The sequence below is a fragment of the Ixodes scapularis genome, unplaced genomic scaffold, assembly GCF_016920785.2.
Source record: "Ixodes scapularis isolate PalLabHiFi unplaced genomic scaffold, ASM1692078v2 PGA_scaffold8__174_contigs__length_109621045, whole genome shotgun sequence".
NCBI classification, from domain to species: Eukaryota; Metazoa; Arthropoda; class Arachnida; order Ixodida; family Ixodidae; genus Ixodes; species Ixodes scapularis.
Window position 1 is genome coordinate 3,455,385 of NW_024609883.1, and position 21,893 is coordinate 3,477,277.

A 21,893-nucleotide genomic window follows, 5' to 3' on the forward strand; every position below is an offset into this window, starting at 1 on the left:
AATTGCCTTCATTGTTTTGCTGGTGGTGATATACTCGACTGCAAGGAGAACACCGTATAGCTCCGCAGTAAAAATACTAGCCATGCAGCTAAGCCGCTGGGCCTCTATGAAAACCTCAGAATAAACAGCCGATCCCACTGCAGAAAAAGTCTTGGAGCCATCTGTATAAAATTGAGTATAGTCGTCATATTTATTCTGTAAGCCAAGAAATTCTTGTTGAATAAGCAGAGGGGAGACATTATGCTTGCTATACCGTGCGAATGACCAGTCGCATGATACTGGAAGCATTTTCCAAGGGGGAATACTCTCGGCTTTTTGGAGAAGGTTAATGCCATGAAGGTCGAGACCGAGAGATGACTGATCACTGTGAACACGAAAGCTCAATGGCCGCACAATGCTTGGTTTATTTGCACAAAGGCGAGCAAATTGAGATTGCTGGAGAGCAAAAAAGGTTGGATGGTGAGGATTAGACAAAATCCTGGAAGTATAGCTCAAGCCCAGGTACTGCCGTCGCTTGGAAAGGGGCATCTGGTGAGAGTCCGCGTACAAGCTTAAAACAGGCGATGTCCGAAATGCACTCGTAGCAAGGCGCAAGCCAAGGTGGTGTATTGGGTCCAACATCTTCAGGGAGGATGGTCGCGCTGAGTTGTACACGACGGCACCATAATCAAGACGGGATCGTACCAAAGCGTTATACAAGCGTAGCAGGCATAGACTGTCAGAGCCCCAAGTTTTATGTGACAAAATTTTCAAGATGTTTAGGGATTTCAGGCACTTTTGTTTCAATTCCTTTAAGTGAGACATAAAATTCAATTTCTTATCAAATATGACTCCCAGAAACTTATGCTCGGCTTTAACTGGTATAGGTGCTGTGTTCAATTCCAACACTGGCTCAAGGGACAGCCCTCGTCGAAGAGAAAATGGAACGCAAACCGTTTTTCCGGATGAAAACCTGAAGCCATTTTCGTCGGCCCACTTACTGATCTTATTAATTGCTAGCTGCAGCTGGCGTTCACAGCTGGACAGATTACAAGAGGAAAATGATATCTGTAGGTCGTCGACATACAATGAGTGTTCAGTGGAAGGTGGCAGTATCTGAGCTAGGGTGTTAATCTTTAAAACAAATAATGTGACACTCAGGATGCCCCCCTGAGGAACCCCATTTTCTTGAACAAATGTGTCTGATAATGTGGTGCCTAGTCGAACCTGAAAGGTCCGCCCAGTCAGAAAAGCTTTTATACAACGCAACATGCGGCCCCGTACTCCGCAGGCATAAAGGTCTCGCATGATACCATATCTCCAGGTCGTGTCGTACGCCTTCTCCAGGTCAAAAAATACAGACACACAGTGCTGCCTCTTTACAAAAGCCTCCCGGATTCTCGTCTCGAGGCGCACGAGGTGATCTAGAGTAGACCGGCCTTGGCGGAAACCACACTGGTTGTTATCAAATAGGTTTTGTTCTTCAAGAAAAAACACCAGCCGTTTGTTGATAAGTCTTTCGTACGTCTTACCAAGGCAGCTCGTAAGGGCAATCGGGCGGTAGCTCGAGCAAAGAGAGGGGTCTTTGCCAGCTTTCAAGAGGGGTATAACATGTGCTCTTTTCCAGGATTCAGGGAAGCAAGCTTTTTCCCAGAGAAGGTTGAAAAAACTAAGCAGATGTTGTAGGGGCAGCCTACGAAGCATCTCATGGTGGATGAAATCAGGGCCTGGGGCAGACTGTTTCCTGATGTCAAGAGCCAACTCCAGTTCACGGAGCGTAAAGGGCTGGTTGTATGGTGTAGAGGTTGCCCCCGACATAACTATTCGCTCGCATTCTGCTTTCATTTTAAACTGTTTAAAAGTGGCACTGTAGTTTTCAGAACTCGAAACGCTCTGGAAGTGAACGCCAAGAGTATTGCCTAAGTCTTTCAGTGATGTGGGAACATTCTTGAACAATGGAGGGATAATAAAACAGCGGTAATCCCCTTTGATTTTGCGATAACGGTCCCACACCTCCTTTGCGGGGACAAAGCTGTTCAGTAAGGAGACATATTTCGTCCACGATTTCTCTTTTGCTTGCCTTCTAGTCCAGCGGGCTTGAGCTTTTCGCCTTTTAAATTCAATCTTGTTATTTACGGTTGGGTACCGTCGAAAGCGTGTCATCCTTGCGCAGGGGCCATGCTAATCTACTCTGTATCGTTCCAATTTTAGTATATGTACTTTGGAAGTACTTACATATTCTTTTCAAAATGATCTTAAAATTTACTTCAGTGCAGTCTGCGCCGGTGAGTCATACGGCAAGGGGGACATATTAATATAGGTGGTGAATTGTCAGGTGACTGCGAATGCCTTGCATTCGCAGTCACTTGTGCTCAGAGGCGCTTTTTCAACCCTTCCGAGCCACTCAAGACGAGATTTAGTACCGCAATGACTGCTTGTGCAGGTAGCTTCGTCGTGCGAATAACTCAAAATTCCCAGCAATCCAGCGATGAAAAATCTCTCCGCGAAACCGCGCTTTGTATACCCTTTTGGCCTAAGCCGGCGTACCTTCATGTCTAGCTTCTCACGCATGTCGCTGAATCGACTAGCTTCACTTGCAGTGCTATGGATATAGGTGGCGACGCTATCTTGAATCATATGAAGAATATCCTCTGAAAAAGTATGCTGTAAGAAAGGATGGCAGACGATTTAATTTAATTAAATAATTTATTTATGGTGTTCTCAAACAACTTAAAGGCCTAAATAGGGCTACACGTACACATAGCCTTTAAAAAAAAGAAAAACAAATATAGTCACACCCTATTGTGCAATCATTGATCGTGCACTTTTCTTAAACATTTCAAAGGGCATAAAAATCCGTATCAGCGTTATTTCACTTATCAAAGAAAAGTTGCGTACGAATCAAGAGAGTTTCAGATTGTGAAGAGCCTAGGTAAAAAAATATATTTGACCTATTTTGTCGTTGAAGAACATGAAAAAAATGTTACTAAGTAACAAAGGGTACTCAATAAGAGTGTTGAGTACTTTGTATAGGAACACTAAATCACGAATTGTTCTTCTGTCTGAAATAGGCGAGAGACGAAAAGTTGTTAAAAGGCTCACAAAATCATAATAAAGTTTACGGCCGAAATTGCGATAATAAACAATTCGAACAAGCCGTCCTTCCAAACATTCCAAATGGTGGGTCTGATTCGCGTTTAAAGAATGCCATACGGTTCAAGAAAATTCTAGCTTTGAAAAAACTAGTGAGCGAAAAATATGAAGTATGCATGAATAGCAGTGGAAGTTTGGAGTAATATGTAATATTACACAAAGTTATTAGCAAACGAAACGATAATTTACAATTTCACAAATGTGTGCACCGAACTTCAGGCGTGAATCATTCCAATTCCTAGGTCGCGCACAACCGAACACCTTGATATTTGAGAGCCATCTAATGCACGTATAAGGGTAAACAATAATAATAATTTTGCAAAAAAAGAAAAGCTTAAGTTTATACGAGATTTAAAGACGAATGGCCTCAATGTCAAGCTGCAGTAGTCTTTAGACTGCAGTAGTGCTAAAAATACGATAAAGTTTAACATCGTCAGCAAATTGAAGCACATCTGAATTGTCTACACTTGTCGTAGGGTAATTTACAAATTGATTAAGAAGTAGTGGTTCAAGGTTAGATCCTTGCGGCATTCTGGGATATAGGACGTAACGGGACCTGTGCCTTAAGTAAGATACTCTGTCCGGGCGATCTCTGAGATAGCTGTTAAGGCATTTACAAAAACAAAAAGCAACACCAAGTTTATATAACATTGTTAACAATTGACCGTGATCTACACGATCGAACGCTTTAGAACAGTCAGAATAAATTACATCTACCTACCCTTGGGACTCAATGAGAGGCTTTGCAATGTCAAAGAAGGTTTTAAGGTTTGTCTAAGCAGATCGTCCGTGACAGCTAGCATAGACTGAGCATAGGCTTAAAATAAAAAAAATGAATGATACGCTTAAAGATTGATTTTTAAAATGCAATAGAAAAAGTAGAGAGCAGTGAAACGGGTCTATAATTGACTTAAGATGGTCGAATGGAACCCAGAAACACCCGGAGCATGGGTACGCTATACTGTACAGACCCACAAATGAAGCAAGCATCAAGAAAATCAACAGGAGGCAGACTTGCGCACCCCTCAGAGCCCTCGCTCCCGGAAAACTCAAGGAGATACGATCCAACGGACGGAAGAACATCGTAGTGGTAGACGTCCTCACGGAACAAGCGTTACCAGCACTCCTAGGCGTCAACGACCTGAGCGATACAAAGGTGAGCACCTTGAATTCATCACCACTGGCGTGGTTCGGGATATCGACATAGACCTCATGAAAGACGAAGTTTTCAAGACAATGCGAGCTCCGTATCACGCCAATTTTGGCGTGCGGCATTTTAGACAAACTACTTCTGTCAAGATCGTATTTTCAGGCAAGTTCCCTCCAAGTCACGTTCACACGGGATATGTCCGGTACTGCGTGTCGCTCTACGTGGCCCGGACCCTGCAGTGCTGTCGATGTATTAGAATAGGACATGTCGCTGCTCTCTGCCGGAGGAAAAAGACGTGCGAAGTGTGCGGGAAAATACAAGACCAAAGAGTGCGAGAGTGAAACGGTCCGCTGCATTAACGGCCGTCGGGACCACACCGCCCCGTGAAACCTCTGCGCAGTACTGAGGAAAAAACGGGAAGTCTGCATATAACACGCCAGGACGGCTTCTACCTAAAAAGAGGCAGGCGTGGCACTTAGAAGAAGGCAGCCCGAGTGGTCTCGAGACACCCGGAACACGACAGCAACGGGCAAGTCTAAAACACCGTAGCCACACTAAAAGCAAGGGCCGATTCTGCAGCCTCGGGACAAGACCGCAGGGGAAAGAAGACATATGTCACAGCCAACACTCTCCACCGACATAAGGAACGCTGACAGACACCAGACGTCGAGAAAGAGGATCAAACAGAATAGCGGCGACCCTTCGCCAGCGCGACGAAAGGTACGAGGGAAACAGCCCAAGGCCTCCAGAAGACGCAGCATTCCTTGAAATTATCTCGCGCCTGTTCTAAGCAGTGATCCAACTAGCAGAAGCCCGGGTACATTCCCCGGAGGCAATCTTTGCACTGGAGGCACTGGAAGCCTTGAGGGGGAAGACCATTGAAGCAATCACTCAACAAGGGCCGATGCCAACGCCCTTGAAAGGATCACAGAAGCAGCAGTCCATAGCTCCCAGGAGTCGCCACACCAGAACCAGTGCAGCCCATGATAACTGAGCGGCTCCCAGGACCTTCAAAGTCGGAAAGGGCAGCACCAACCATGCTGCAGTAGAACTGCAGAGGCCTCAAAGTCAAGCTGCTTCTTTCCCAGTTTTTTTTTTTTTTTTTTTGTGAGGGCTATTGCCAGTGTAAACTGGAAAAATAAGAACACCCCGAATAGGGTGTCTGCATGCAGCGTGATATGGACTACCTGCTTTTTACTGGCCTTTGAAATATCCCGTGATATATAAAAAAAAATCAGGTTGCAACACGCACACCCTATTAGAGACTCTATTTCAATATACGCAGGCTTTCTTTCCAGGCCGAAAACTAGAAGCATGCAAACCGTATCACGTTGCGGATGCTTCTCAAGGCGCTTTTTAAGTGTTCACGTGACATTTAGGCTCTAAAGACAATATCTAAAGAATTAGCTAATTAGTGTTATATAGATATGTATTAAGATTAATTAAAAACAAATACTGTAACTCTATGCAGGAGGTTCGCAAAGAACCTATTGGTTTCATTTCCGTAAGGCACTCCACTTTTTGTTTGATTTTTCTTCTCAGGGTGCGTTATTTGGGGCGTATGATGTATATATTTAGTGGCTCTCATTGCATTTTCCTTTACAGATACCATCCAGAATATACGCAAAGCGTGCTGTCGAGTGTCCGATGCGCCATCGCTGTGTGGGGAGCAGTGGGCTCGGCACGAGCTACGAGGCAACTATGACTAAACCACCCGTCCTTTTATATCAGGTCCTGACAACGTTGCTGATTTGCACGGATCTCGGAGCGCTCAGGAACCAACGCATCACCGGTGCTTTCCATGGCTGCAACGCTGGAAGGGGCGTCGACCAGGTTGCGGATCTGCAAGATCGGCACGCGCCGACCTTGCAACAGTCATCATCACACTGGAACCCATCACCTACAACGCTGCAGGCGCTGCCTATAAAGGACCACCCGACTCGGATTTGCGCCAGTGGGCTCGGCACGAGCTACGAGACAACTATGACTAAGCTGCCCGTCCTTTTATATCAGGTTAGTTGGAAAACTGTTTCCAAATGCTACAGAAGTAGTAGTCGGTTTCATATAGTTGTGCTGAGCCCAAGGCGCTGTCTGCTTTTGTTGATGGATTGTGCATGCACGCTTAGCCTTTTGGTTCATGGGGACATCGAGGCAAACCCAGGCGCGACTACACAACAACTCTTAGAGAAAAAAAGTACTAATGTTGAAACACTGCTAAAGCGCAAAAGCAGTCTAGAAGAGAAACTGGAAACTTTAAACACAAGGATTACAGCGACAGAATCCCGGTAAGAGACACAGGTCGATTCACTTCGTCAATATGTTCAGACCTTAGAACAAAAAATTGACAATTTAGAAAACAGGGAACGTAGAAATAATCTAATCATATACGGACTAAACGAAACGATAAACGAAAACCAGTCTGACCTTCAAGATATGGTGCTCAACAAGGTATTCGGGGATAAGTTGGGATTAACCATAACCAGTATGGAGCGTATCCATCGGCTTGGGAAACCCAATGACCGTTCCCAACGTCCTGTAATACTAAAACTGATGGACTATCACGAAAAACAGCTCATACTTCAAAATGGAAAGAAACTGAAAAACACCCGTATCTCTATAGGCGAAGACTTCTCTTTTCGTGTACGTAATATCAGAAAATTACTTTGGAACAATTCACGTATAAAAAGGGATAATGGAGACAAGGTCTCCTTAACCTATGATAAGTTAAGAATAAACAGGGCACCTGGGACTACGAAAAGAATGATAAGGTACTGCTAAACCAGCCGATGGGCCAGCCAGTGGACCAACCGGTTATCCACAACCCGGGAGGGACGTCGGATGCTCCAGCACACCAACACCCGTCAAGTACAATAGCGTGACGTAGTTCACAAACGAAACAAAGAGAACTGATTGATTGATTAGGGTTTTATGGCGCAAAAGCATCTTAGGCTATGATGCGCCAGATACAGACTATCGCAGAGAAGGTTTCAAAGGAGAAAGAGCTTTAGTAGCTGCGGTGGATTAAAACTATGTATATGACTTGTAAATAGTGATGGAGATGAAGTTGAATATAAAATTATAGCCGGTGTAAAAGACCGATAGCTCTCAAAAAGTTAAAAACACAACTGTGTGGTACAAGTGGGTCGTTGCCAAGTAGAATACTAAAGTGTAAAGGCGTATGCTCGTTATATAATTGAGAAAAATGTTTTCGACGTTCTTGGTCATACCATTCAAGTAAAATGTGTAAAACTGTTAGAGGACTAAAACAGTTCTCACACTCTGGGGCCTCTTCCCTGCGGAGGAGGTGGCCATGAGTAAGGTGTGTATGACCTATCCTCAGTCGACACAAGACAACCTCATAGAAACGTTCACGGTGTCGAGCACTCTCCCACTCACTGATCAATGGCTTTACAGAATGGAGCCTGTTATTAACTTCTTCATCCCATTCTTGTTACCACCTCCTTCTAATACAATGCTTTAAAAGTGTGCTATAGTCTTTGTATGGAATGTCATGCAGGTCCACTTCTTGCTCACCAGCAAAACTTGCAGCAAGGTCCGCTTCTTCATTTCCGGGTATACCAACATGGCTAGGAACCCAACATAAAATTATTTTAATATTCCTTTTTGAAGCATCAATAATTTTATTCTGTAACTTCATGATTATTGGGTTTTTCGAAGTCTTTAATGATAAGAGTGAGCGCAGAGAACTCAGTGAATCAGTGTACACGACTGACTGCTTGCTCTTTGTTTTTAGAATATGATCAACTGCAAGACGGAGACCGCATAACTCTGCTGTTAAAATAGTGGCTGTACACGCAATCCGTTTTACACAGCGAACAGAGGGGCCGAACATAGCACATCCAACAAACAATTCTGTCTTAGTACCATCCGTGTAGTATGAGTTGTGTCCAGAATATCTACTCTGAAGCTAAAAAAATTCCTGTTTTATGTATTCTGGTGGAGTTTCTTTCTTTTTAATTTTTGTTAGTGAAAGGTCACAGGAAATGAGGCAGTGGTCCCACGGAGCTATAGTTTGTGGAACAGGAGTGACGGGCATTGTACTACTCAGTCCAATTGAATCTGCTTTGGATGCATTTCTCATACTAAAAGGTGGTATTACAGTGGGCTTGTTGTCAAAAGTACGTTTATATCTCATTTCTTCAACAGCTTCTCGGGAAGGGTGCAAGAGAACCGAACGAATTCTAAGCGAATACATAAACCCTAAAGCAAACCTTCGCTTCTCCAGAGACCATTCATTTGACTCTGCGTAAAGGCTGGGGATAGGCGACGTGCGAAATGCACCTGTAGACAGCCGCAGTCCCTGGTGATGAATAGGGTCAAGCATTCGTAGGGCTGAAGGCCTTGCCGATCCATACACACTACTACCATAATTACGGCGCGAGCGAATCGCCGATCTGTAAATTCGGAGGAGGCAGAGGCGATCAGAGCCCCAGGAGGTGTGGGAAAGCACCTTAAGGATCCTTAGTGCTTTTTGGCATTTTACTTTGAAATATCTGATATGCGAAAGAAAAGTCAATTTACTGTCAAAAATAAGCCCTAGGAATTTATGTTCAGGTTTCGTTGGAATTGAAGCGGATCGCATGGTCAACGAGGGCTTCACTGAAGTTCCCCGTAGGCGAGAAAAACAAACAGACACTGTTTTTTCAGGTGAAAAGCTGAAGCCGTTCCGGTCTGCCCACTTGAGCAAATTGTTAATTGCTAGTTGGACCCTACGTTCGCACAAAGCAAGGTTGCAGGATGAGAAGGATATCTGAAGGTCGTCAACATAGAGTGAACACTGTACAGATGGTGGAATGGCCCGAGCTATTGAGTTCATTTTAACTATAAAAAGGGTCACACTCAAAACACCTCCCTGAGGAACGCCATTTTCCTGGCAGAACTCTCTAGAGTAAGTAGTGCCCAATTTAACACGGAAGGTACGCATCCCCAGATAGCTCTTGACGAATGCTAGCATTCTACCACGAATGCCAAAACTATACAGGTCTTGCAGGATGCCATGACGCCATGCCGTGTCGTACGCCTTTTCCAAGTCGAAGAAAACAGACAGGCAGTGCTGCTTATTTACAAAAGCCTCACGAATAGTAGTCTCCAGACGAACTAAATGATCCATTGTAGACCGTGACGAACGAAACCCACACTGGTATTTGTCAAGGATATTTTCTTTTTCCAAAAAATACATGAGTCGTTTGTTAAGCATTCTCTCCAGAGTCTAACTAAGACAGCTTGTTAGCGCTATTGGGCGATAACTGGTCGCATATGATGCATCTTTTCCAGGCTTTAGCAAAGGGATAACTGTGGCCACTCTCCATGAGGATGGAAATGTGCTCTCGTGCCAAATGCGATTGAACAAATACAGGACTATGTCAAGTGTAGAGGGGTGGAGATGTGTAGGCATGTAATAATGAATTCCATCTGGTCCGGCAGCCGTAGGTTTAACTTCATGCAGCACCCGTTCTAGCTCACTCAGCGTAAGGTGCGAGTTGTAAGCTTCTCGAGCACCACCGGATGTTCGAACAGACTGCCGCTCTGCCTGAGTCTTGTGTTTCAGAAAAGCAGCTGAAGTGTGTTCAGAACTAGAAACACGTTGAAAGTGTTCCCCAAGGAGATCTGCCTGCTGTTCAAGGCTCTCGGGGCAAAGTCCATTTGCAGAAAGAAGCGGTACTGAAAAAGCACGGTAGTTCCTATTGACTTTATGAATTTTGTCCCACACTTCTTTGCTAGTGGCAGTGCTGTTAATTGAGGATGCATATCCTTGGAAACTTTTACGTTTAGACTGGCGGCGTATGTATCTCGCACGAGCCTTCATTTGTTTAAATTTGATTAGGTTAGTTTGCGTTGGGTAACGTCTGAAAATCCCCGAGGCTCTGTTTTGCTTTCTTTTCGATTTTTCACAGTCGGCATTCCACCATGGTTTAGGACGACGGGGTAGGTGAGGCGAAGTCATGGGGATAGCTATCATTGCAGCATGAAGAATATGACTACTAAGCAGACTGGTGATTTGATTGACAGACAGATTGTCAAATGATGTGCAAGCGAGCTGAGTGGCCTCACTAAAAGTACCCCAGTTTGCCTCTTCGAACTTCCAACGGGGTGTTCGTGTGGATAGTGTAGCGGGTGGATTGATGCGGTTTAAAATTATGGGAAAATGGTCGCTTCCATATGGGTTGGGATCAACAGCCCATGAAAAAAGGGGGAATAATGTTGGGTCACTTAGTGACAGATCAATGGATGTGAACGAAAGAGTTGGAGCGCTGAAATATGTAGGCTCTAGTTTGTTTAACAGGCATAAAGCAGTAGAAGAAAGAAAACACTCAATCATCGAGCCACGTGTGTCACGTCGTCCACTGCCCCACATAGGGTTATGAGCATTGAAATCTCCTAGGATTAGAGCTGGTTAGGGGAGTTCGTCATAAAGAGACTCTAGCTCTCTGCGAGATAAGGTGTAGCTTGGAGGAATATACACAGAACAAACAGTTATCAGTCGATCAGATAAGATGCGAACTGCCACAGCCTCTAATGTGGTATTAAGTGGTACCTCGACACAAGGGGTAGACCTTGCAACAATTATGATTGTTGGGGTTTAATGGCGCAAGAGCGACTGTGGCCATATTGCGCCAAGAAAGTTAATTTAAAAAGCCTAGCATGCAGTTATGTCTAAACTTACTTGTCTACTTATATCAGATGCAAAAGGCCAATTGCATGAAGGAAACTTAAAACGCGAGCAAATGGTACCAAAGGTCTATCTCCAAGCAAAAAATAAGGATGAAATGGAAGGTGGTTTCTGAAAAGTTCAGGAAAATATCTTCGACGTTGATGATCAAGAAATCTACAATTCCAAAAGATGTGAAGGACGGTTAACACTTTCCCACACTTTTCGCAGAGCTTTACATCTTCACCGCAGAGCAAGTGCAGGTGCGTCAATCGAGAATGACCGATTCTCAAGCGGCACAAAAGGACTTCCGAGCGGCGGTCCTTATGGGAGGAACTCTCCCATACTTCTAAGTTGGGCTTAATAATGTGGAGTTTGTTATCGATCTGTGTGTCCCAGTCCAGCTGCCATAACTTAATAATTGACTTGTTTAAGGCTGGCTTGAGGTCTTGGTGTGGCAGGCCAAAAGACGTTTCCGTGTAGTTTTTTTGCACTAAGTGCAAGGTGGTCTGCATTCTCGTTACCAGGAATGTCCACATGAGTGGGCACCCAGCAAAATTTTATAAGTTGTCCAAGATGGAAAGCTTTGTTTATCTGAAAACGAACCTGTTGCACAAGGGCGTTCTTGCTGTCTGCTAAAAATGAAATAGCTAAGAGAACACTTTGGGAATCAACAAACAGAACTGCTTTGTTAATGCTATTTTTTAGAATATATTCAACAGCTATCAGGATACCATACAATTCAGCAGTAAAAATAGTTGCTAGAGGGTTGAGTTGCCTGACTTCACTGAAAGCGAGAGAACAAACTGCACAGCCTACGCAAGTCAATGTTTTCGAGCCATCAGTGTAAAAGTGGAGATAGTCACTATATTTCTGCTCTAGCTCTGCGAACTCCCGCAAAAGAACGAAAGGAGGAACTACCTTTTTGCTGTACTTCGAAAGTGACCAATCACAAGAGATTGGCACCAAATCCCAAGGAGCAACCCTATAGGCCTGTCTCAACAAAGGAGGTTCATCAAAAGAGAGGTGCAGCGACCTTGCCATGCTCTCAGCCCGAAGGCTCAAGGGCCGAACAGTACTGGGCTTATTCTCAAAAAGGCACAATGATGCAGAGGTCTGCAGAGCAGAGAATGAAGGGTGGTGTGGATCACTATAAACTTTGTAGGCATAGCAGAGACTAAGATATTGTCTGCGTCGCTCAAGGGACATCTGATGTGTTTCAGCATACAGACTCGGCACGGGCGACGTGCGAAAAGCACCTGTGGCTAGACGCAGACCAAGGTGATGGATTGGGTCTAACATCTTCAAAGCAGATGGTCGTGCCGACGCATATACCGGTGCACCATAATCCAACCGGGACCGCACTAGAGAGTTATAAATTCGCAGCAAGCATCGTCTGTCAGACCCCCAAGTTGTGTGAGACAGCACCTTAAGAATATTGGAAGATCGTAGGCATTTTTGTTTCAGTTCTTTCAAGTGGGGTACGAATGTGAGCTTTTTGTCGAATATCACGCCTAGAAACTTATGCGCCTCCTTTACAGTAATGGAATGATTATTCAGATGCAAGGTAGGATCCGGTGAAAACCCTCGACGCAGCGAAAAAGGAACGCATACGGTTTTGTCGGGGGAGAAACGAAACCCATTTTCGGCTGCCCATTTGCTCATTCTGTTGATTGTCAGTTGCAGCTGACATTAGCAACTATGCAGATTGCAAGAAGAAACTGAAATTTGCACATCATCCACATACAGCGAATAAGACACTGTCGGTGGTATCACCTTAGCCAGGCTATTGATTTTAACAGCAAAAGGTGTGACACTCAGCACCCCTCCCTGAGGGACACCACTTTCTTGAAAAAACACGTCCGATAAGGTGGAGCCCAGACGTACTTGGAAGGTACGTCCCATTAAGAAGTTTTGTATACACCGCAACATGCGACCCTGAACACCGTAAGCATAGAGATCCCGTAGGATCCCATAGCGCCAGGTCGTGTCATACGCCTTTTGCAGATCAAAGAACACAGAGAGACAGAACTGGCGGTGTACAAATGCCTCCCGAATAGAGGTTTCAAGGCGGACTAGGTGGTCAAGGGTGGAACGTCCAGCTCGAAAACCACATTGATTAACGTCAAGCACATTCTCAGTCTCCAGGAAATGAATGAGACGTCGATTAATCATTCTTTCGTAGGTTTTTCCCAAGCAGCTTGTGAGCGCAATGGGACGGTAGCTAGTTGGTTGAGAAGAATCCTTACCAGGCTTCAGAAGAGCGATTACATGTGCTCTTTTCCGAACCTCGGGGAATGCAGAGCAGTGCCACAATGAGTTATAAAAGGTCAGCAAACTGTCTAGAGAATCAGGTGACAGGTGCCTCAGCATCTCATAATGAATATTGTCTGGTCCAGGAGCAGACTGTTTCTTTACACTGAGAGCCAGTTCGAGCTCAGAGAGTGTAAAAGGCCTGTTGTATGGAGCATCACGAGCCCCAGACAGAATGATTGGTTGTTTCTCTGCTGTTGCGCTGAACTTTTTAAATGCTTTACTGCAGTTGCGTAAACTAGAAACATCTTGGAAATGTTCCCCAAGAACATTCGCTTGATCTTTCAGGGACGTTGAAGATGATGCAGGGAAAAGTGGAGTTCTGAAGGGTAAGTAGTCACCTCTAATTTTTCTAAGCCGATCCCACGCTTCTTTTGCAGGTACAAAGCTACTTAAGGACGTCAAATACTTCCTCCAGGAGCTTCCCTTCGCCTGGCGTCTTGTCCAGCGAGCTTTAGCTCTTCTTTTCTTAAACTCAAGTAAGTTCCTAGAAGTCGGATACCTACGAAAGATGCACCAAGCTTTGTTCTGAGACTTTCGTGTTGTTTTACAATCATCATTCCACCAAGGCTTGCATCTTTTAGGAAGACGACCAGACGTTTGAGGAATACTCCGTGTGGCAGCGCTTATTATAACCTCTGTGACATACAGTGTTGCTTCATCTGGGTTCATGTTCGAGATTATAGAAGAATCAATTAGTGCCTCCAATTGAAAGATGGACCAATCTGCCTTGTCTAGCTTCCACCGAGGCATTCGCGTTAAAAGAGTCGGAAGAGAGACAGTACTCTCTAAAACGATAGGGAAGTGATCGCTCCCAAAAGGATTATTAAAAACCTTCCATGAAAAGCATGGAAGTAATGAAGGTGAAGTAATAGAAAGGTCAATAGATGTAAATGAGTTGTGAGCAGAACTAAAAAAAGTAGGTTCTTTCCCGTTAAAAATACACGAGTTAGATGATAATAAAAACCGCTCGATTACTCGGCCTCGAGAATCAAGGCTAGTACTGCCCCACATAGGGTGATGGGCATTAAAATCTCTTAAAATTAAGAAGGGTTGAGGGAGTTGCCCTACAAGCCCTTGGAGTTCGTCAAGTTGCAATGGAACGTTTGGTGGCAAATAAATGGACACAATTGTTATGAGGCGATCTAAAAGAAGGCGTACCGCTACAGCTTCGAGCGGCGTGCAAAGAGGAACCTCCGAGCAGGCAACCCCACTCTGCACGACCGCTGCTACCCCACCAGAAGTGGAGTTCGAACGGTCTTTGCGGAAAACTTGATGATGTCGCAAAAATTGTGTATGATGTGTTTGAAGATGAGTTTCTTGTAAAGAAAGGGCAATTGGCCGAAGCTCATCCATAAAATAATTAACATCATCGATGTTGGGTAAGAGACTTCGACAGTTCCATTGCATAAAATGCAAGTTTCTCATTTAAGTAAAAAAGTACACGAATAAATTAATAAAAAGGAAAGTAAAGAAAATTAATGCTCGCGATTAAAGAGGTAAACTGGTATAATCTATTTGGGAGCAGTCACAGGCTTCTTCCCTTTCGATTTACGGTTTGGGGTTTGCCACTCCATGTCTTCATGGTCAGACGCAGGAGTAGCCGAATCAGTAGCCTCGTCCATCGCCTCTACCTCCTCAGACGAGACCTTTCCTAGAGTTTTGGGTAGGTCCGCAGCGCGGGGTGAAGAACCCCGTCCACGACCACCCCCCACTGAAGAGGCAGGGGAGATACTGGGCGTGATATTGCCCGAGTCCCTCTGTTCCTGCCCCTGAGATCCTGAAGGGGCAGCCCGATGCTGCCCTTTGGATGAGCAGGACCTCTCCAGCGAGTTTTGGCGAGAGTGCCGCTCCTCACCAGAGGAAGTCCTCAAACCACGGACAGGCATTGCCTGCCCATTCTGACTCCGGGAGTCAGCTGGTGTGCTTCCCCCCGAAGCTGGAGGTTTCTTGGGTGAGGAAGTCCTCTTCTGAGAGGAGCGAGGGGCTCGCTCGCCCTCTTCCAAGAACGACCTGCGAGGTGTGGACAATGGAGTCACCTCCATTGCCTCAATGGCACCCAAGTCTTTGGAATGACCGGGTGCCACGGCTGCCTTGGCAGCCGAGAGGGAATGCCCAGGAAGAGAAAGCTTCAACCTGGGCGTGGAGGACTGGAGTGGTTTCCCAGGGTTCCCAAGGGACACCTGGGTTGCCACTGATACCTTGGACGGCGCAGGTCCCCTGCAGGACACCGCCTCGGCAAAAGAGCCCCTCTGGAAAGCGGAAAGGCGACGCTTTGCATCTTGGTAGGTTATGTTTTCTTTAACCTTAAGTGCAAGGATCTCTTTTTCTTTTTTGAAGAGCTCACATGATCTGGAGTAGGCAGGGTGGTTGCCACTGCAATCGGCACATTTGTTTTCAGCTTTACAGCCCTCAGCAGTATGGTCCCTGCCACGACACCTGGCGCATGTCTCACGACCGCGGCAAGTGCGCGATCCGTGACCGTACCGCTGGCACCGAAAGCAGCGGAGTGGATTTGGGACGTAAGGTCGCACCTTGCAATTAATGTAGCCTGCCTTTATAGATGGAGGCAAAGTGTGCCTCTCGAAGGTCAAAATGACGTGTTTAGTGGGTCGTTCCTCATCATCTCGACGGATTGTGATGCGCTTTGCAGCAACAACTCTTTGAGATTGTAGACCTTCTACAATTTCTTCCTCGGTACTGTCTATTAAATCGTCTTCCGAGATCACACCGCGGATGGTGTTCAGTGTACGATGAGCTGACACTGTCACTTTGAAGTCTTGGATCATTTGGAGATTTGCCATAGCGGTAGCTTGATATTTCTCGTAAACCTCGACAAGAAGGTCACCCGAGAAGAGCTTTTTGGCTTCATACTTTGCTCCTAGCGTGCCCTGAAGCACTTTGGCAACAAGGAACGGAGACAGTTTTGAAAGTGGTTTGGATGTGTCGTCGGAGTGAAGAACAAAAAATCTTGTAAAATGGTCATTTACGTTTTCCTTGGAAAGAAATGTTGGTAGAGCTTCGGTGCGGGTCCTTTTCAGGGCCCGATCGTTTGGTTTAGTTTTGGAACCCATATAGATGGGAAAGGAAGTTCAGTGCCCGGGTGCACCGCCCACCACGGAGCCCAACAAGGGGGTAGGTAATGTGCCATAGCAAGATGGGCTTGGCTGACACAATTACTCTACCAGTGCTGCCCGGGCACTATACCCTAGTGTGGTTGCAGGGACAGAACCTGTTTCCACTCAAAGTTGGCCCTTGCCGCCTAAGAAGGTGAAAAAAGGAAGGAAGAGAGTATAGAAGAAAAGAGAAAGAGGTGGGAGGAAAAGTGAGAGAAAGAAGAAGAGGGTAGAAGAGGCGACTGGCTGAATCATCCTGGTCGGGCCAAGCCAGGACACCCGTCTACGAGAAGCAGGGGTCGAAGCGGTGTATTGCCTCTCCCGGGGGGCCCCGAAGGGTCCAAACATACCCCGGGCTCAGCTCAACCACCAGGGTCCCCTTTTCCCCGGACACGGGTACGCCACGCACAGCCAGGCGTGGGTGGGCGAACCCACATGGCTCGGGGTTCGTAGTGACGCCACTCACCAAGCACCTACTAAAGTAGGTGACCCCTGCGTGCGGGTATGGTGGTCCACGTGGCTGGGGTCCGTGGTGACGCTACTCACCAAGCACCTAGCACCAAAGGTCAGGCGCCCCCTGCGGAGCTCGGGGTCCGTGGAGACGCCACTCTCCAAACACCTGCTTCTACAGGTGCCCCCTGCGGGGAGAGAGAGATTCGCGGAGGTGAACAAACGACCCCGGCCGTCGACGAGGTCAGAAAGAATCGCCGCAAGGAAACAAAAAAACCGCCCATCCAAGCTTCCTATCAGCACAAGAACAAGACAGAAGCAGGACACTGCAGGTGGTGCGGTGGCGCACGCGACCACACAAAAGTGCATTGCCCGGCTTCAAACAAGACATGCAACCACTGTGGAAAAAAGGGCCACTACGCATCAGTGTGCCTGTCACGAAAGGACAAGCATGAAACACTGACACGTGTCTCGGAGCGCAGCAAGGGCGTCGAGGAAGTTTACCTCGGTGAGGTCGAAACCCAGTCAATCTCGGAACCATGAAGAGTTACTGTCAAGGTCAACGGCTCGCCTCCCACGTTCAAGGTCGACACGGGTGCAGATGTAACAGCTATATCACTCACCGACTACAACAGGAAGACCATTGGACCCCTGAAGACCTCAGCGCAGACACTGACTGGCCCAGGTCAAACGCCTATAGCGACAGCGGGGTACTTCGAAGCCACAATTAACCGGCGTGACACAAGCACACAAGACAAGGTCTTTGTCATCAAAGGACTGAAAGAGGCATTGCTAAGCCGACCAGCAGTCCAGTCTTTTAGCATACTACGGCGACCACTCGAGCTTGGGGAGGCATGTGCGAAACCAAGCGATATCTCCGATCTTCTGGCACAGTATCCCAAGTTGACGTCTGGACTCGGACTAATGAAGACCGAATACCACATCAAAGTGAAGGATGACGCCAAGCCCTATGCCGTTACATATCCAAGGCGAGTTCCCCTTCCACTGCTCTCACAAGTGGAGAACGAATTGGAAAGGATGAAAGAAATGGGAGTCACCAAGAAGGTGGAAAAGGCAACAGAGTGGTGCTTCCCGATGGTTGTTGCCAAGAAAAAGAACAACGAACTGAGAATTTGCGTGGACTACGGTCAACTGAACCAACAGATAGTCCGCGAGCGCATGTTGATGCCGACAGTTGATGAGTGTCTCGCAAGGCTAGCCGGTGCAACAGTGTTCAGCCGCCTAGATGCTCGAGCCGGGTACTGGCAGGTGCCTCTCGCAGAAGACTCACGCGAGTACACAACTTTCATCACACGTGTTGGACGGTTCCAGTTCCTCAGACTGCCTTTCGGAATATCGACAGCACCTGAGTTCTACCAATGAGAGATGCTCCGCGTGCTGGAAGGGCTGGACGGTCTGGCGTGTTTGCAGGACGACATCATAGTTTCCGGACGGACAATGGAGGAACACGACAAGAATCTACACAAGGTATTGAGCCGACTGCAACAATCAGGAGTGACCCTCAATGTCAACAAATGCACCTTTCGACAAAACAAGGTCAAGTTCCTAGGACACGTGGTATCTGCAGAAGGAGTAAGTGCTGATCCAAGCAAGCTGGAAGCCATCACTCAACTTGAACCACCGTCAAACGTGTCCGAAGTGAGGTCCTTCCTGGGGTTGACAAATCACTTGGCAAAGTTCCTTCCCGGTCTGGCAGAGATAACAAAGCCACTTAGGGACCTGATGCACCAAGATGCAGAGTGGCTGTGGGGTCCGGGTCAGCAACAGAGCTTCGACCGGATCAAACAGGCACTCTGCGCAACACCAGTTCTCGTCCACTGCGACTCCCAGCAGCCGCATACGGTCTCAGTCGATGCTTCATCTTACGGGCTGGGAGCCGTTCTTCTGCAGCAGGCCGGCGACAGGCTTTCACCAGTGGCGTATGCATCACGCTTACTTTCTGAAACAGAGCAACGATACGCCCAAATTGAAAAGGAGGCGTTAGCCATCACATGGGCATGTGAACACTTCCGCAAGTACCTCCTGGGATCCACATTTCATGTAGAAACGGATCACAAGCCTCTTGTGCCGCTGCTCACAACCAAACGACTAGACGAGCTCAGTCCTCGTCTCCAACGCTTTCGAATGCGCTTGCTAGAGTACTACTATACAGTGTCGCACACTCCTCGAAACAAGTTGTACACTGCTCATTTACTGTCCCGAAAGCCGCAACCAGAGCCAGCCAAGGACGAAGAAAGAGACCTTGAGAGCGCAGTGCAAGAGTACGAGGAGTTGACACTTGAACAGCTGCCGGCGTCAAACCAAATGTTGGACAAAATCAAGGCAGGCATCCAAGCAGACCCTACACTCGCCAGAGTGGCTACTTTGTGTACCTCGTCATGGCCAACCGTACATGGACTTGCACAGGAACTAAAGCGCTATGTAGAGGTGGCGAGTGAACTTTCTATTGTCGACGGTCTACTATTTAAGGGTGGCAGACTCGTCATCCCGCCAAATCTGAGGCTTGAGGTGCTGGAAAGACTTCATGCCGGCCACATGGGCACGAGCAGATGTCGCGCAAGAGCAAGACAGTCGGTATGGTGGCCTAGCATCGGAACGCAGGTACAAGACTTTGTTGAAAGATGCTCTGTCTGCCTACAACATCGAAAGCCACCAACTGAGCCACTGCTGCTGACTCCTTTGCCTGAAAATTGGATTGGGTTTTTGTGGCGCAAAAGCATCTAAGGCTATAATGCGCCAGGTACATAAACTATTGCCGAAAAGGGTTAGAGAGAAGAAAGAGCTCTAGTAGCAGATGATGGGATAAAACTATGAACATGAGGTGTGTATAAGTGTAAAAGGTATGAAACTGACTTTAGGGACTTAAAATAAAATCACAGTCGGTGTAGAAGGCCAATTGCTTTGAGGAAATTAAAAACACAAGAGTGTGGAATAAGAGGTTCGTCGCCAAGTAAAACCATAAGATGTAATGGGGTATGCTCCTTGTATAGCTGCGAAAAAATGGTCAAGGCGTTCTGGGTCATACGCATTACATTCAAGTAAAATAAGATGTATGGTTAGATGGCTATGGCAATGCTCACACTTCGGGGAATCTTCGCCACGCAGAAGATGCCCGTGCGTTAATCGTGTATGGCCAATCCTTAAACGGCAGAGAACCCCCTCGTAGAAACGTTCGCGGTGTCGGGCACTCTCCCATTCCTTCAGTATGTGCTTCACCGCATGTAACTTGTTGTTTACTTCGCGGTCCCATTCATGTTGCCATTTCTGCATTATGGAACGTTTCACCTTCTTACAGTAATCTTTTGGAGGGATTTCTCTTGTATCCACAAAGTGTGTGACGGCAGAGCGAGCGGCCTGATCTGCCTCCTCGTTACCCGGGATGCCAACGTGACTTGGCACCCAGCAAAAAATAATTTCGTACCCAGTTTTGGCGGCTGATATTATCTTATCTTGCAGCTGAGCAACCAAAGGATTTTTGACTAAATTTAGTGAAACAAGGGCTTTTAATGCACTTAGAGAGTCCGTGTAGACTACAGAGCGCCGAAGCCTTTTCTTAAGTGTATACTCCACAGCAAGCAATAAACCCTGCAGCTCTGGTGTTAAAATTGTAGCAGAAGGGTTAAGTTTCTTTACATGGCAAACAGATGGTCCAACCATTGCACATCCAACAAAAGAATCTGTTTTAGTGCCATCTGTGTAAATGCTGAAGTGATGTTGGTACTGGCATTGTATTTCAGAAAATTCTTGCCTCAGCACTTCATCGGGAGTATCTTTCTTTCTGTGATTTGTCACGGTGAAATTACAGTTAATGAACGAATGCTCCCAAGGAGCTGTAGAGCTTCTGTACTTTGTCACAGGGGGCTTTGGGTCAAGGTCAAAGTACTCTGCAGCCTTAGCGTGCCTCAGAGCAAAGAAAGGGACGATACTTGGCTTATTTTGAAAAGTCTTCTCAAACTTGATTTTTTCAACCGATTCAAGAGCTGGATGGAGAGGGACTGATCTTATTCGGAGTGAATACATAAACCCCAAAGCGAAACGTCTTTTCTCTAGAGAATATTCATTGGCCTCTGCATAGAGGCTGGCGATCGGAGAAGTGCGGAAAGCACCGGTGGCTAGCCGTAGCCCCTGATTATGAATGGGGTCCAACATTTTCAATGCTGAAGCTTTGGCTGAACCATACACAAAACTGCCATAATCGAGTCGGGAGCGAATTACTGCACGATAAATGCGCAGGAGACAGAGTCGATCAGAACCCCAAGATCGATGGGACAACACTTTGAGAATGCTGAGTGATTTGATGCATTTCTACTTTAATTGCTTAATGTGCGGAACAAACGTTAACTTTGAATCTAAGAGGAGACCTAGAAACTTGTGTTCACTTTTCACCTTGATAGGAAGTCCATAGATGGTTAAGGAGGGTTCTAGAAAAAATCCTCGCCGGCGAGAAAAGCATACACAGACAGTTTTTTCTGTAGAAAACCTAAAACCATTTGTATTAGCCCAGGTTGTTAAATTATTGATTGCCATTTGAACCCTCCTCTCACAGATGAAAAGATTGCATGATGACACTGAAACCTGAAGGTCATCAACGTAGATAGAATACTGAACTGAACGAGGTATTACATGGGCAATGGAGTTCATTTTTATAATAAATAGAGTGACGCTAAGTACACCCCCCTGGGGAACTCCATTCTCTTGCAAAAAATCTCGAGAGAAGGTGGTACCCAGCTTTACACGAAATGAACGACTTTCTAGATAACTTTTAATTGCGCCGAGCATGTGCCCACGGATACCAATGTCGATTAGGTCCTGCAGTATTCCAAATCGCCAGGCAGTATCATACGCCTTCTCCAGATCAAAAAACACGGAAAGGCAGTGTTGTTTGTTCACAAACGCCTCTCTCACAGCTGTCTCGAAACGAACCAAGTGATCTACTGTGGATCGGGAAGATCGAAAGCCGCACTGGTATCTGTCTAGAATGTTGTTATTTTCAAGAAAATGCACGAGCCTTCTGTTGATCATTCTTTCAAGAGTCTTTGAT

At 46.3% G+C, this 21,893-nt stretch overlaps 1 non-coding gene across 1 annotated transcript; it reads right to left on the minus strand.

Annotated features, from left to right (window-relative positions):
* Nucleotides 1-2,107: 2,107 nt before the first annotated feature.
* LOC120842589 lies at nt 2,108-2,210 on the minus strand. The gene has a single exon (XR_005715960.1). It is a non-coding gene; the product is annotated as a U6 spliceosomal RNA (small nuclear RNA).
* Between the last annotated feature and the right edge of the window lie 19,683 nt (nt 2,211-21,893).